We start from the raw sequence: 12358 nt of genomic DNA, 5'->3' as shown, positions 1-12358 counted from the left end.
CCCACCCCCACAAGGGTTCTATGTACCTTATTTGAATTATTAGCAAGTTGTCCAATCACCATGCTGGGTCACAAGCACTTTATTTGCATAGTTCCTCCCAGTCTCTTGGTGGGAGTTACAAGACTATGGGTAGAAAGGTCATGTCATGGATTGAATTGTGTCCCCCAAAAATATGTGTTCACTTGGCTAGACCATGATTCCCAGTATTGTGTGATTACCCACCATTTTGTCATCTGATATGATTTTCCTATGTGTTATAAATCTTACGTCTGTCTCTAATGTTAATGAGGCAGCATTAGAGGCAGTTATGTTAATGAGGCAGGACTCAGTCTACAACATTAGGTTGTACTTTAACCCAATTTCTTTTGAGATATAAAAGAGAAAAGTGAGCAGAGAAACACAGGGCCCTCCTATCACCAAGAAAGTAGTGCCAGGAGAAGAGTGCATCCTTTGGACCTGGGGTCCATGTGCTGAGAAACTCCTAGTCCAGGGGAAGATTGACAAGGACCTTCCTCTAAAACCGGCAGGGATTAAAAGCCTTCCCCTGGATCTGGCGCCCTGAATTTGGACTTCTCATATCCTAGACAGTGAGAGAATAAACTTCTCTTTGTTAAAGTCATCCACTTGTGGTATTTCTGTTATGGCACTACTAGATGACTAAGACAGGCCATATAAAAGTGATCCATAGCACTGCACTGTATTAATAAATATTATTGTACTACTCAGTATAACTTTCAAAAATGTAACTACTCGTATATATAAGAAGTACCAGAATTGTCTTTTTGTTGGTTTATTTTTCTGAACTTTTTATATCCATGTAAATTCAGATGATTTCTCACTGATATTTATGATTTTCTACTCTGAAAATAATGTAATTATCACTTGTCTTTTTTAATAGATGTAGCAGTTGACTATTAACTGAATTTCTTCAGGAAATCTTGATATTTTCATTTATTTCTGTGATTAAGTTTGAGAGATGTTCACATTGAGGAATAAGATCAAAATTTAATAAATTGATAAACTTTTGACAGTGGAAGATTGAACTACTTGGCTTGAATATTTTTTACTCTGCTCATTATTCCACTTTCAAAGCGAAAAAATGATGTTGAGTTTTACTTAACAAATAGGTGCTATCAGAACAGGAAAATTTGAAGCTACAGAAAAATTTAGAAATCATCTAGTTTAACATAATAAGTTATATTTGATATGAGACCCAGGGCGATTAATGAACCTGTTGAGATGTATAGAGTTAGTTGGCTAAATAGCTAACTCTTCATTGTCAAAGAATTTTCAAGATAAGCCAGCAAAATTTTCTCAACTGGTCAAAGATGGAACCAATTTTTAGGTTTCTTGAAACCCAAAATTTCATTAATCTATCAAATGTACTATGACAAAGGATTATGAACACTGCTCTTTTTCACCTTTGCCTAGCTCCATTTACTCATAGTCCAACTAACATTAATTTCACATTATAATGTGTACATGCCATCTGTCTAGCTCTTTGCACTTTTTGTAAGAAAGAATATACCATAATAGTAAGAGCACATACTCTGGATCCATACTGCCTGGGTTTTTGTCTAGGCTCTGCTACTCATTCACTCTATGATCTTGGGTAAGTTACTCTCCCCTCAGTATGGGAAGAATATAACTCCTTATAGGCTTGTAAGGATTAAGTGAATTAGTACATGAGAAGTGCTTAGATCAGTACATTGACTATAATGTAACACCAAAAAAAAACCAAACCCAGTGCCGTCGAGTGGACACTTATTATTAACGTAACGCTATTAATACTGCTATAAGCTGAACAAATAGATTAGGGTGGGTAAAGAGGCAGATACATATCAATAGTTTTTGTTGTTGTTGTTGTTGTTTTCTCCTTCTTAGCCTTTCTGTATAGGTTTAACTCTGGAGCTGTGCTTCTTAAACTTAGGTAAGCACAGACACAATTTTAAAGGATAATAATTCTCTCAGACATCTAAGATATACCTACAGACTTCAGTGGAAGAAACTACATTAATTAAATGCCGTCCCTTTTCTGTAATAGCTTGCTGCCAACACAATCAGAACACAAATGCGAATTTGAGCTCTGCAGTCAGGTTATCAGTACTCTCATTTTTTTGAGGTTATTATCAAAATGAAAACACAAAATTTAAACTTGATAAAGTATCCAAGGATGTACCAGCAGATCTTAGTTTGAAAACTGCTGCTTCAGAACCAAAAATAACCTACTTTATACAAACCAAGTTGGTTGTTTTATATGTACTCAAAGCAATATTACACTTTTTTGCTTTGATCAGTTGAAATTACTACAGGGTAACGTTAGGACTAGTGGTAGCAACCGAAGCTGGTCAGATTACAAATGAGCCAGGGTAATGCTAGCTCCAGGGCCAGCTCTAGATAGAATGAAAAATTGGTAGAGACCTCTTTGTCTTCCTTCTGTCATCCCACCAAAGTTCTCTTGCCCATCCTTCTGTCTGTACTTCTATTCCTCATCCCAAATATAGGCTCTTCACTAAGGTAAAATTGGTAAATGCTTAAAGTGTTACTTTTCCCAGAGTATTTACATTTTAATAAAATAGTTCTAAGTCCCTGAAGAACCTCAGGACTTAAATGGTATTTCGATCACTCTGACAGATTCAGTAAGAAGAAATATAGGTGCATGGATTTTTTATATGTTTTATGATTGTAAAGCAAGAATATATTCTTTGTAGAAAAACTCAAAAATTAAATAAAATAAAAATAACTTGTGTTCCTAGTTTATGAAAATAACCACTGTTAAGATATTTTTCTTAACAGATTTTTTGAGACATTTTTAAAAAATTGTTAAAACTAGTCAGTTTTATACTCTGCCTTTTCCACTAAACATTATAAACACATGCTCATTTCTCATGTTTTTGTAAACTATTTTAAGCATTATCTTTAATGGTTGCATAGTAACCCACTGTATGAAAAACTCATGTATTTATTGAACATTTAGGTTGCCTGCAGTTTTTCAGCAGTGCTTCTGTGGACAAATTTGTGCATAAGTCTTTTTCTCCATTTTTGATCGTTTCCATAGGATAGATGCTTAGATACGGATCTCTCAAGTCAGGGTGTGACTATTTTTAATGTTCTTTTTACATATTACTAATGTCTTGCCAAAAGTTTTACATACTGTATTACATTCCAAACAACAGTGTATAAGTCACTTTATGGCCATATTTTCATAGTTTGATAGGTGAAAATGCTATTTTTTAAAATTATTTTTTCTTTTTAATTACTAGTGGGATGGGCAATTTTCATATTTTTATTAATCTTTGATTTTCTTTTGTGTAAGTTTACTGTTTATATCCTTGTACATTTAGCTGTTAAAATCTTAATATCTTAATAATTTATTTAAATTATTTATAAACTTTTCTTGGAGATATTTTCCCCAGTGGTTGTTTACTTTAGAAGTTCATCTGTAACGCTTTCTGTCATGCTTAGGTCATTTCTGTGGATTCTTCTTTTGCTTTTAAACTTAGAAAATCTCGAGAGTAAGAGATTTGAATATAAGATGGGGCTTTATTGCAATTCAGACTAATAAGTTTCATATGAAAAAAAATAAAGTCTTATACTCCTTTAAGCAATTTATTAAGGAAGAAACATAATTTTAGAGGTTCACATAGAGTTGTCTTTATAGTGATAACAAATAAAGGGAAAATGAAAAGGTAGTAAATGACGCTGGCCAATTGTTTATATTTTTACTTTATTTCAAATGATACATTAAATGATGTAGTATCAAGACTACCTTTCAAAATGTGTGCAAGACAAGAATTTCTTTTTAAAATTATTTTTACATTTAAAGCAATAATGGCTTAATTTTCCCTTATAACCTATGGTGGTTTTGTAAAATAAAGATAAAGGTAAATTTAAAAACACTGTGACTTTATTAATTCTACTAGGAGAAAAGGCAAAGTAGTCCCCAGTTTTCTCTAAGTAAAGCTCCTTTGTAAAAAGATAATTATCATAGCCAATTATTAATTGACTACTACATCAAAGAGGGGATAGTTATACATAGAGTATTTCAGACATATTAAGATAGAAATCTTTAAGATATAAGAAGCGCCATATCATTTTTTAAGTCCTTTTCTCTAAAGTTTGTTAAGGGAAAATCCAAAGATTCCTTTTGTAAATACTAAAATATGTAGATATCTTTAATTGTCTGATAGCTCCCTGTGGAAAAGGAAGAGTTTATATTACCATAAACATCTGTATTTCATATTGGAAGTTGAAACTAATTACAGGTGACTGGGATTTTATGTTGTCTCTGGTTATCATGTTTAGAATCTTATTTTATGACCTGATTTGTTTCATACTAATGCCTGCTTGCAGTTAAGTATGTCCATTAGCTGTGAATGTGGTTAAACAATGCCTATCCTCAGTTGATAAACATCTAGTTGGATGACAATCTGGTAGATAAAGCCACTACAGCATCAAGTGAGTGATGCTGAGCTAGAAACAGCCTTGTACAGCTTACATCATTATCAGAGGATCGCACTTTCAGTGGAGATACGAAAAAAAAAAAACAAACAAACCCACTGTCTTCGAGTTGATTCCGACTCATAGCGACCCTATGGGATAGAGTAGAACTGCCCCGTAGAGATTCCAGGGAGCTTCTGGCAGATTCGAACTGCTGACCAGGGGAGGGTAAAGTAATAGCTTCTGTCTAGATGTATAGTAAGTGAAAGCTTATAGAAAGATTTCATAAATTCCTTGAAAGACCTCTTAAATGATGTCATTTTTTCATCTTTGATTTCAGTTCTTATATATAAAATGACTATGAAATGAGGAAGCAACAATACAGGTTTACTAAATTATCACTTTTATATTCACATACTATTAAGATTGTAAGAAATCAATGCCAAACAGGAAAAGGGATTTATATTTATTACCAACCTGTAGGGTGCCTGAATTTTAAATTATTAATTTTCACAATAATCCTGTAAGCCTGTAGAGGATCAGCGACTTGTCCAAGGTCATTTATTCCCGAGAGGCAGAACCCACTTTGAGCCTTATCCTGTCTGACTTGAAAACCTAAACCCTTTGTTCTTAAACAGATGTACATGATAATGAAGCATAATATAAAATCAATCTAGAAAAGATAATGATTGAAACAAAGGAGGTAGAGATTGCTGCAGGCTGGAATGATCAAGAAAAGCTATATGAAGATACAACTTGAGTTCAGCTGTAAACTCTGGGTGGTTATAGATAGGTAAAGAAAGCCCTGGTGGCATAGTGGTTAAAGCCCTCGGCTGCTAACCAAAATGCAGGTGGTTCACACTACCAAACACTCTGTGGAAGAAGGATGTGGCAGTCTGCTTCTGTAAAAATTTACAGCCATGGAAACCCTACGAGGCAGCTCTACTCTGTCCTGTATGGTCTCTGTGTGTCTGAATCAGCATGACAGTAGTGGATTTCGTTTTGGGGGAGTTAAAGACAGTAATGAAAACTAAGATTTTTGGAAGATAATTATTAGTATGTGTTTGAAGACAAAAGGGAGGAAGAAGGCCTCTGACTTACTTACGGGACCTGTCAGTTGTTAGAGTCTCCATGCTTACATAGTGACCAACATCTAGGTATGAGTTCATTAAATGTTTGTTTAATTAAGAACATTGAAAACATTTTAGGAGATAAAAAAGAAAAAAAAATTGAAAACATTTTAGGAGATAAGAGGAACATAATTGAGTGTATACAATCTTGGAATGTCGGAGGGAGTAGAATTAAGAGTGTTTTCCTGTAGTTGTTAGCCTTTTGGATGGGAAGGGTGAGGAAGAGAGAAATGATCATAGCAAGCTTTTTATCTTATGTAGAATAATGGGTCAGAAATGGAGGAATTTTGAGGACACGAGCAAGGTTGTTGAAGGAATTAAAACCTGATGCCTTTAATCAACTTGGAAGCATAGAAGACTAAGTTGAAGCTTTGAGGGGAGTAGAAAGGGTTTGTATTAGCCACTGAGGGAAGGGTGAATGGGTTTCTGAAAGAATGGCTGAAAAACAAGCAGCGCGGTCTTAGCTGGAATTTGAGAACTAAATTTGGATTATGTTTATTCTACAAAGTTTATCTATTTTCTTCTCCCCAGAAGTCTGATTTGCTGTATAGAGCAAATCTGCCGTAGTGTTCACCATTCCAAATTTAACATATGCAGTCATATCAGGTTCCATAGTTTTTCCAGGTCATGAGACCTGGCTGTCTATATGCCTGGGCCTTTGTGCGGTATTGGAACAGTGAATAGGCACAAATTAAAAATGTTCACCTAAACAATTTCTTTTAAAGAACATTTAGAAAAGCCCTACATCACCCAGTTTTACTTAAGGGCTGGGCTGGAAAAACGATTTGGGGGGAAAGCTAATGGGTTCATTTTGGCACTTCTGACAATTTGTAGTATTTTTAGAAGTTAGGATGTAGAGCTCTGTCCTTCCATCATCTAATTATAATGTGCAAGGACTGATTGCATGTATTCTTTGACTACAGTCTTTGGCACTAATAACCCTAAACAAAGCTTCAGGCATTAATTACCACCTTTTCCTAATCTTAATTTTGATGTGCTTTTGAACTGGCAAGTCTTCCAGCCTTCTAAGGAGGGCTTCCTCCATCATTGAGGAGACATTTATTTTCTGAGAATTTAGGTGACTAGATTTTTTTTAATAATTTATTTTGTTCTTTATTGTTATGGAGAACATACGGAGCAGAACATACACCAGTTCGACAATTTCTACATGTACAATTCAGTGACATTGATTACATTCAAGTTGTGCAACCATTCTCACCTTCCTTTTCTGAGTTGTTCTTCCTCCATTAACATAAATTCACTGCCCCCTAAGGTTCCTTTTTATTCTTTTGAGTTGCTGTTGTCAATTTGATCCCGCATAGATAGTTCTTAAAAGAACAGGGTGCTCAAGGCAGACCTTCTTTATTAATGAAGCGAAACTACTTGTTTGGTTTAAAGAAGACTTTGGAGGATATTTTTGATTTAAGTTTTAAAGATTATCTCAGGGCAATAGTTTCAGAGGTTTCTTCAGCCTCGGTAGGTCCAGAAACTCTGGATTCTATGAGAATTTGAACGGAAGTTCTACATTTTCCCCTTTTTGATCATATTTCTTCTATGGAATCTTCGGTCAAATTGTTCAATAATGATAGCCAGGCACCATCCAGATCTCCTGGTCTCTTGGCAAAGGAGGCAATTAGCCACCTATTCCATTTCCTCCTCCTATTCCTGACTACTTCTGTTACTCCAGGTTAATAAAGACCAGTTGTTGTGCCTTGGATGGCCATTTGCCAACATTTAAGACCCCAGGCACCATGCAGTGAACTAGGAGGTAGAACAGAAGCGTTAAATAAGATATTAAGACAATTAAGTGGTATGTTCCATGAAGCCATGACCCTAAACCTCGAAACCAAGAAACCAAATCCCGTGAGGCATTTGGTTGTACATAAGCACCCTCAGCAGCTTCTGTGTTTTTTGTTGTTGTTGTAAATATATCTTTCACACAATTTTTCAGGTGACTAGGTTTTGAATTAAAGTTTTTGAGGGAGTTTTGGATGTTTATAATTTTATAACAATACAAATAAATCAGTATTGTTTGTTTTTATATACCATATATATAAAACTATTGCCTGCATATCAGAAGGAGACAAGTGTAAAAGTTTATTCGAAAATACCCATGAGATGACTGTGCTTTTTGATATTAAACGTGGAGACTCTAAAGAGGGTCCATTTTGTCTCCTGGTTGTCAGAGTCTGTCTGTAACTCATCAATAATGTGAGCCTGTATTCTTGATGTGCTAATACCTGGGTTTCCTTGTTGTAACCAAGAAGATAGAAAATTTAGTTTATGGTTTTTCTTCTTTGTTAAGGGATTTATTTTCTTTCTTAAATTCTCTCCTTTTTTTTTTTTCCCTTCACCTATTAGCTGTGTGACTTGGGCAACTCACTCTGCCTCAATTTCCTTATCCTAACCTACCTATCTTGAGGGGTCATTGTGAGGATTACATGAGACTGTCTCTGTGGTGTGACTAGAATAGTACCTGACACACAGTTACTACTCAATGAATATTAATTATATCTTAAACCGGTGTGACCCCAGCCACACTGCCAGAGCTAATATTCCAGCTCTGCCCTTTACTAGTTATGTGAATTTTGGCGAGTTATTTAACTTCTTTGTGTCTGTTTCTACATCTGTAAAATGGAAATAATGCCGGTGCCTACCTTTTAGGTTTTTATGAAAATTAAATTAGTTAATGTGTGTGAGAGTGCCTAAAACATCCTGATACATGGTTAACCTATTATAATTTTCAACACTATCATCTTTTGTATTAGCACCTTTTTTTTTTTTTAATAAAAGCAGAAAAGCACGATAAATATACATTTGTTCAGTATCATGGCCAAGTGGGGAAACAGAATGAATGAGGTAAAAGCATAGGAAATGAAGGAAGAGGAAGAAGGCAAATTGGGAGGAATAGGCAAGGAAATAAGTACTGTAGAAGCAGAAAAGTAAAACACCCAGGGAGAAAGACAGGACAGATCAGAAGAGACGGGAAAGTTCCAGAAAGTTCTTCCTACTTATAAAACTCATTTATTTGTAACACACACACACAAATAAAACCCTAGACTAGATTAAGTATTATATACTATGGGCTACTATCTCTCACTTCGTAGCACTTATTACACTGTATTTTATATTAGCTTTGTTAATTGTCCTTCTTCCCCTTTACACTAAAAACTCTTTGAGGGCAAGAAACATGTGTGTCATGTTCATCTTTGTAATCCTAGTATTTAGCACATAGAAGGCATTCAATAAATATTTAAATTGAATACAAAATATTGCTTTGCAATATTAACCTGTTTCTTATCATAAATATTTTTTCTAATATTTTCCATAAATTTTTTCTGTAAATATGACTTGAATTATGGCATATATATCTATGTGTGTGTATATATCTCATGTGTAACATACTTACCTTTAGTCTGTGTAACATTTTTCCTTCTAACTTTATTTTCTCTTTTAAAAGTTTCAACACTTATTAAAATTAAGTACATCTGCTATTTAACATAATAACACCACATTTTTAGGAGAAGACAGTTGTCTTGTTCACCAAACTTTATATCATGTGTTAACTTTTCTATTATTTCTTTCCTTTCAAAGTCTATTGTTCTTTTTGTTTGTGAAGCAACGTACTTGATGCTGCAACCAGTGGCTCTTTGCCATGCATTCTTAATACTTTTTGGAACATTTGGTTTAGGAAGTAGGGTAATTAGTATATAAACACTGTGTAGCAGAAGAACTCTAATTAGTGCCTTTTGGCCTGGATTCACTGATAAACAAAGTAAGATGCACGTTAGCATTTGTCCTAACAGTTTATAAAAATCCTGTTATGGCCCTATGAGAGAGCATACACAAGATATATTAAGTAATGTAGTAGATGAGACCATGAGAAAGTGCTCCATCATGTCAGTTTAATAGTCTGTGTATAATAAATCAGCTGCCTGGCTTTGAAGGCTTTTATTTAGCCTTAATTATTCAGAAATCCTAAACAAAATCTTTAAAATATATTCCTAATAAATTTCAGTGTCTTTTGTGAAACCTGGCTCTTTATACCTAAACTAATTTCTCTGTCTTCCTATAATCTACTAGCAAAAGAACAGCATTGGATTGAACCATCAAAATGAAGTAGTAGATTCTGGAATGAGATTCAGAGGCAAAACATTTCTCACTCATTTTATGGGGCCTTAAAAATTTTTTTTTTTTTTTTTTAAACATAAAGGTTCAGTTCATTGATTTCTTTTTTTGTTTTGTTTTAATATAATGTTTTATATGTTTTTGGTGAAAATTTACACAGCAAATTATGTTCCAATCAGACAGTTTTCATACAAATTGTTCAGTAAAATTATGTACATTTTTCACAGTGTGTCAGTGTTCTCTTTAATTGTGTTCTGGTTGTTCTGTTTCCAGTGCTTTAGTTTCCCTGCCTCCTTATCTTCTCATCTTTTCTTTAGAATAATTGTTGACCTTTTGGTCCCATATAGATGGTTTTCAGTGTGCCAAGCCCTTACTTCGCTAAAAGGTGACCTCAGGGGGATAGTTTCAGTTCAAGGTTTAAAGGGTATCTTACGGTGATAGTCTCAGGGAGTCCTCTAGTTTCAACTGGTCCGGTTCTGTTCTGCATTTTTCTCTCCTTCTGTCAGGGTCCATATATTGTGGCTCTGATCAGAACGGTTGGTAGTGGTAGCCAGGCACCATCTAGTTCTTCTGTTCCCAGGGTAGATGAGGCCATGGCTCATGTAGGCTATTAGCCCTGTAGACTAGTTTCTTCTCTGAGACATTCGTTTCCCTCTTTCTCTTTTGCTTCTGTCAAGTAGAGACCAATAGTTGTATCTTAGATGGCTATCCATAGCTTTTAAGACCCCAGATGCTGCATACCTCACTAGGATGCAGAAAATGAACTTTGTGAACTGTATTATGCAGATTGACTGGCTTGTACCGTGAAACTAAGATCCTAAGCCTTCAAGCCCAGAAAACCAGTCTTGCAAGGTGTTCGGTTATGCCTGAGAAGTATCTGTAACTATGTCCTCTATGAATATGTATGCATGCCCAAACATTTCTGTATTACACGTACATAAAGATACTTCTCTCTGTGCACATGTATGTATACAGCTGTACCTACCCGTATACATATATGCCTACACACATTCATATGTGACCATACACTCATTTTTTCATTTTGTTGGTGTTGTTGCCAAATTATGTCATATTCTTTAGTACAGACTTTCTTTTTTCTTGTGTGCTTCTTTATCAAGCTGTGCTCATTATACCCACATATGCAGCTAGTTTTTCCATCGCCAAAAATAACTATCTATGATAGTGATTACCCCCTCCACCCCGTCCCTGGCAATCACCAATAAGCGTTGGTCTGTGTATAAAACAAAAATCCAAGCCCGCTCCCCATTGAGTTGACTCCAACTCATAACAACCCTATTAGTGTGTGTGTGTATATATATATATTCGTGTCTTCTTATAAAAGTAGGATCATACAGTATTTGTCCTTATGTGATTGACTGACTTCGGTTAGCATTATGTCCTCCAGATCCATCCATGTTATGTTTTGTGGACACGTCATAGTTCTTCATAGTTGTGTAGTGTTCCATTATATGTATGTACCACATTTTACTTATCCATTCATCCATCGAAGGGCACTTATACTGTTTCTATTTTTTGCTTTTGTGAATAGTGCTGCAGTGAACATGTTGTTGTTAGGTGCCTTCAAATCAGTTCTGACTCATAGAGACCCTGTGTACAACAGAACGAAACACTGCCTGATTCTGTACCATCCTCACAATCGTTGTTATGCTTGAGCCCATTGTTGCAGCCACTGTGTCAGTCTGTCATAAGATACTTCTATTTCTAGTTTTTTGAGGAAGCTCCAAATTGTTTTCCATAGTGGTTGTACCGTTTTACAGTACCACCAATCGATAAGGGCTCCAGTCTTTCCACAGCCTCGCCAACATTTGTTGTTCAGCTTTTTTTAATCAGTGCCACTGTAGCCAGGGTGAGATTGTATCTCCTTGTAGTTTTTGTTTTCATCTCTCTAATGCCAAATGATTGTGAGCATCTTTTCATGTGTTTGTTGACCACTTGAATGTCCTGTCTGGTGATGTGTCCGTTCATGTCCTTTGCCCATTTTTAAATTGGGTTGTTTGTGTTTTTGTTGTTCAGTTATTGAAAGTTTCTATAAATTTTAGAGATTAGGCCCTTATCAGATATGTCATTTCTGAAGGTTTTTTTCCTAGTCTATAGGTTGTCTTTTTACTCTTTTGATGTTTCTTGATGAGCATAAGTATTTAATTTTTATGAGGTCCCAATTCTCTAATTTGTCTCCTGCTATTTGTACACTTGTAATTATGTTTGTTAAGCTATTTTTTAAAAAAAGATTAGGTCCCATAGTTTTCGCCCAGAAATTTTATGGTTTTAAGTTTACATCTAGGCTTTTGATCCATTTTGAGTTATTTTTGTGTGTGGTGTGAAGCATGGGTCCTATTTCCTTTTTTTTTAAGTGAATACCCAGTTTTCCAGCACCATTTATTAAAGAGATTGTTTCTTCCCCATTGAATGGACTTTGACTTGTTTGGAAAATCAGTCGTCCATAACCGGATGAATTTAATTCTGGGTTCTCAATTCTGTTCCAGTAGTGTATGGGTCTGTCATCAAACCAATGCCCAGCCTGTTTTGATTACAGTGAATATATAGTATGTTTTGATACCAGGAAATGTGAAGACTCCTACTTTGTTCTTCTGAGTTCATTGTTTCTTAAGTTCCATTCTTCCAAAAAGGAGCACTTCCTA

The 12358-nt window shown here is 35.1% G+C and overlaps 1 protein-coding gene across 6 annotated transcripts in view; it reads left to right on the top strand.

The window, feature by feature from the left end:
• The window catches only part of AFG2A (AFG2 AAA ATPase homolog A), a 352856-nt gene that overhangs the window by 186696 nt on the left and 153802 nt on the right, over nucleotides 1–12358 (top strand). Inside the window, exon 15 of one of the 6 annotated variants that reach the window (XM_064285370.1) lies at nucleotides 1–12358. This exon is cut by the window's left edge and continues 20764 nt beyond it. The exons of the other annotated variants lie outside the window; for them this stretch is intronic. The gene's annotated coding sequence lies outside the window, so the exon portion shown is untranslated. 6 annotated transcript variants of the gene reach the window in all.

This window comes from Loxodonta africana, chromosome 5 (genome assembly GCF_030014295.1).
Source record: "Loxodonta africana isolate mLoxAfr1 chromosome 5, mLoxAfr1.hap2, whole genome shotgun sequence".
NCBI lineage: Eukaryota > Metazoa > Chordata > Mammalia > Proboscidea > Elephantidae > Loxodonta > Loxodonta africana.
The sequence above is the reverse complement of the archived record's forward strand: the minus strand, read 5'-3'. Positions and strand labels throughout refer to the sequence as shown.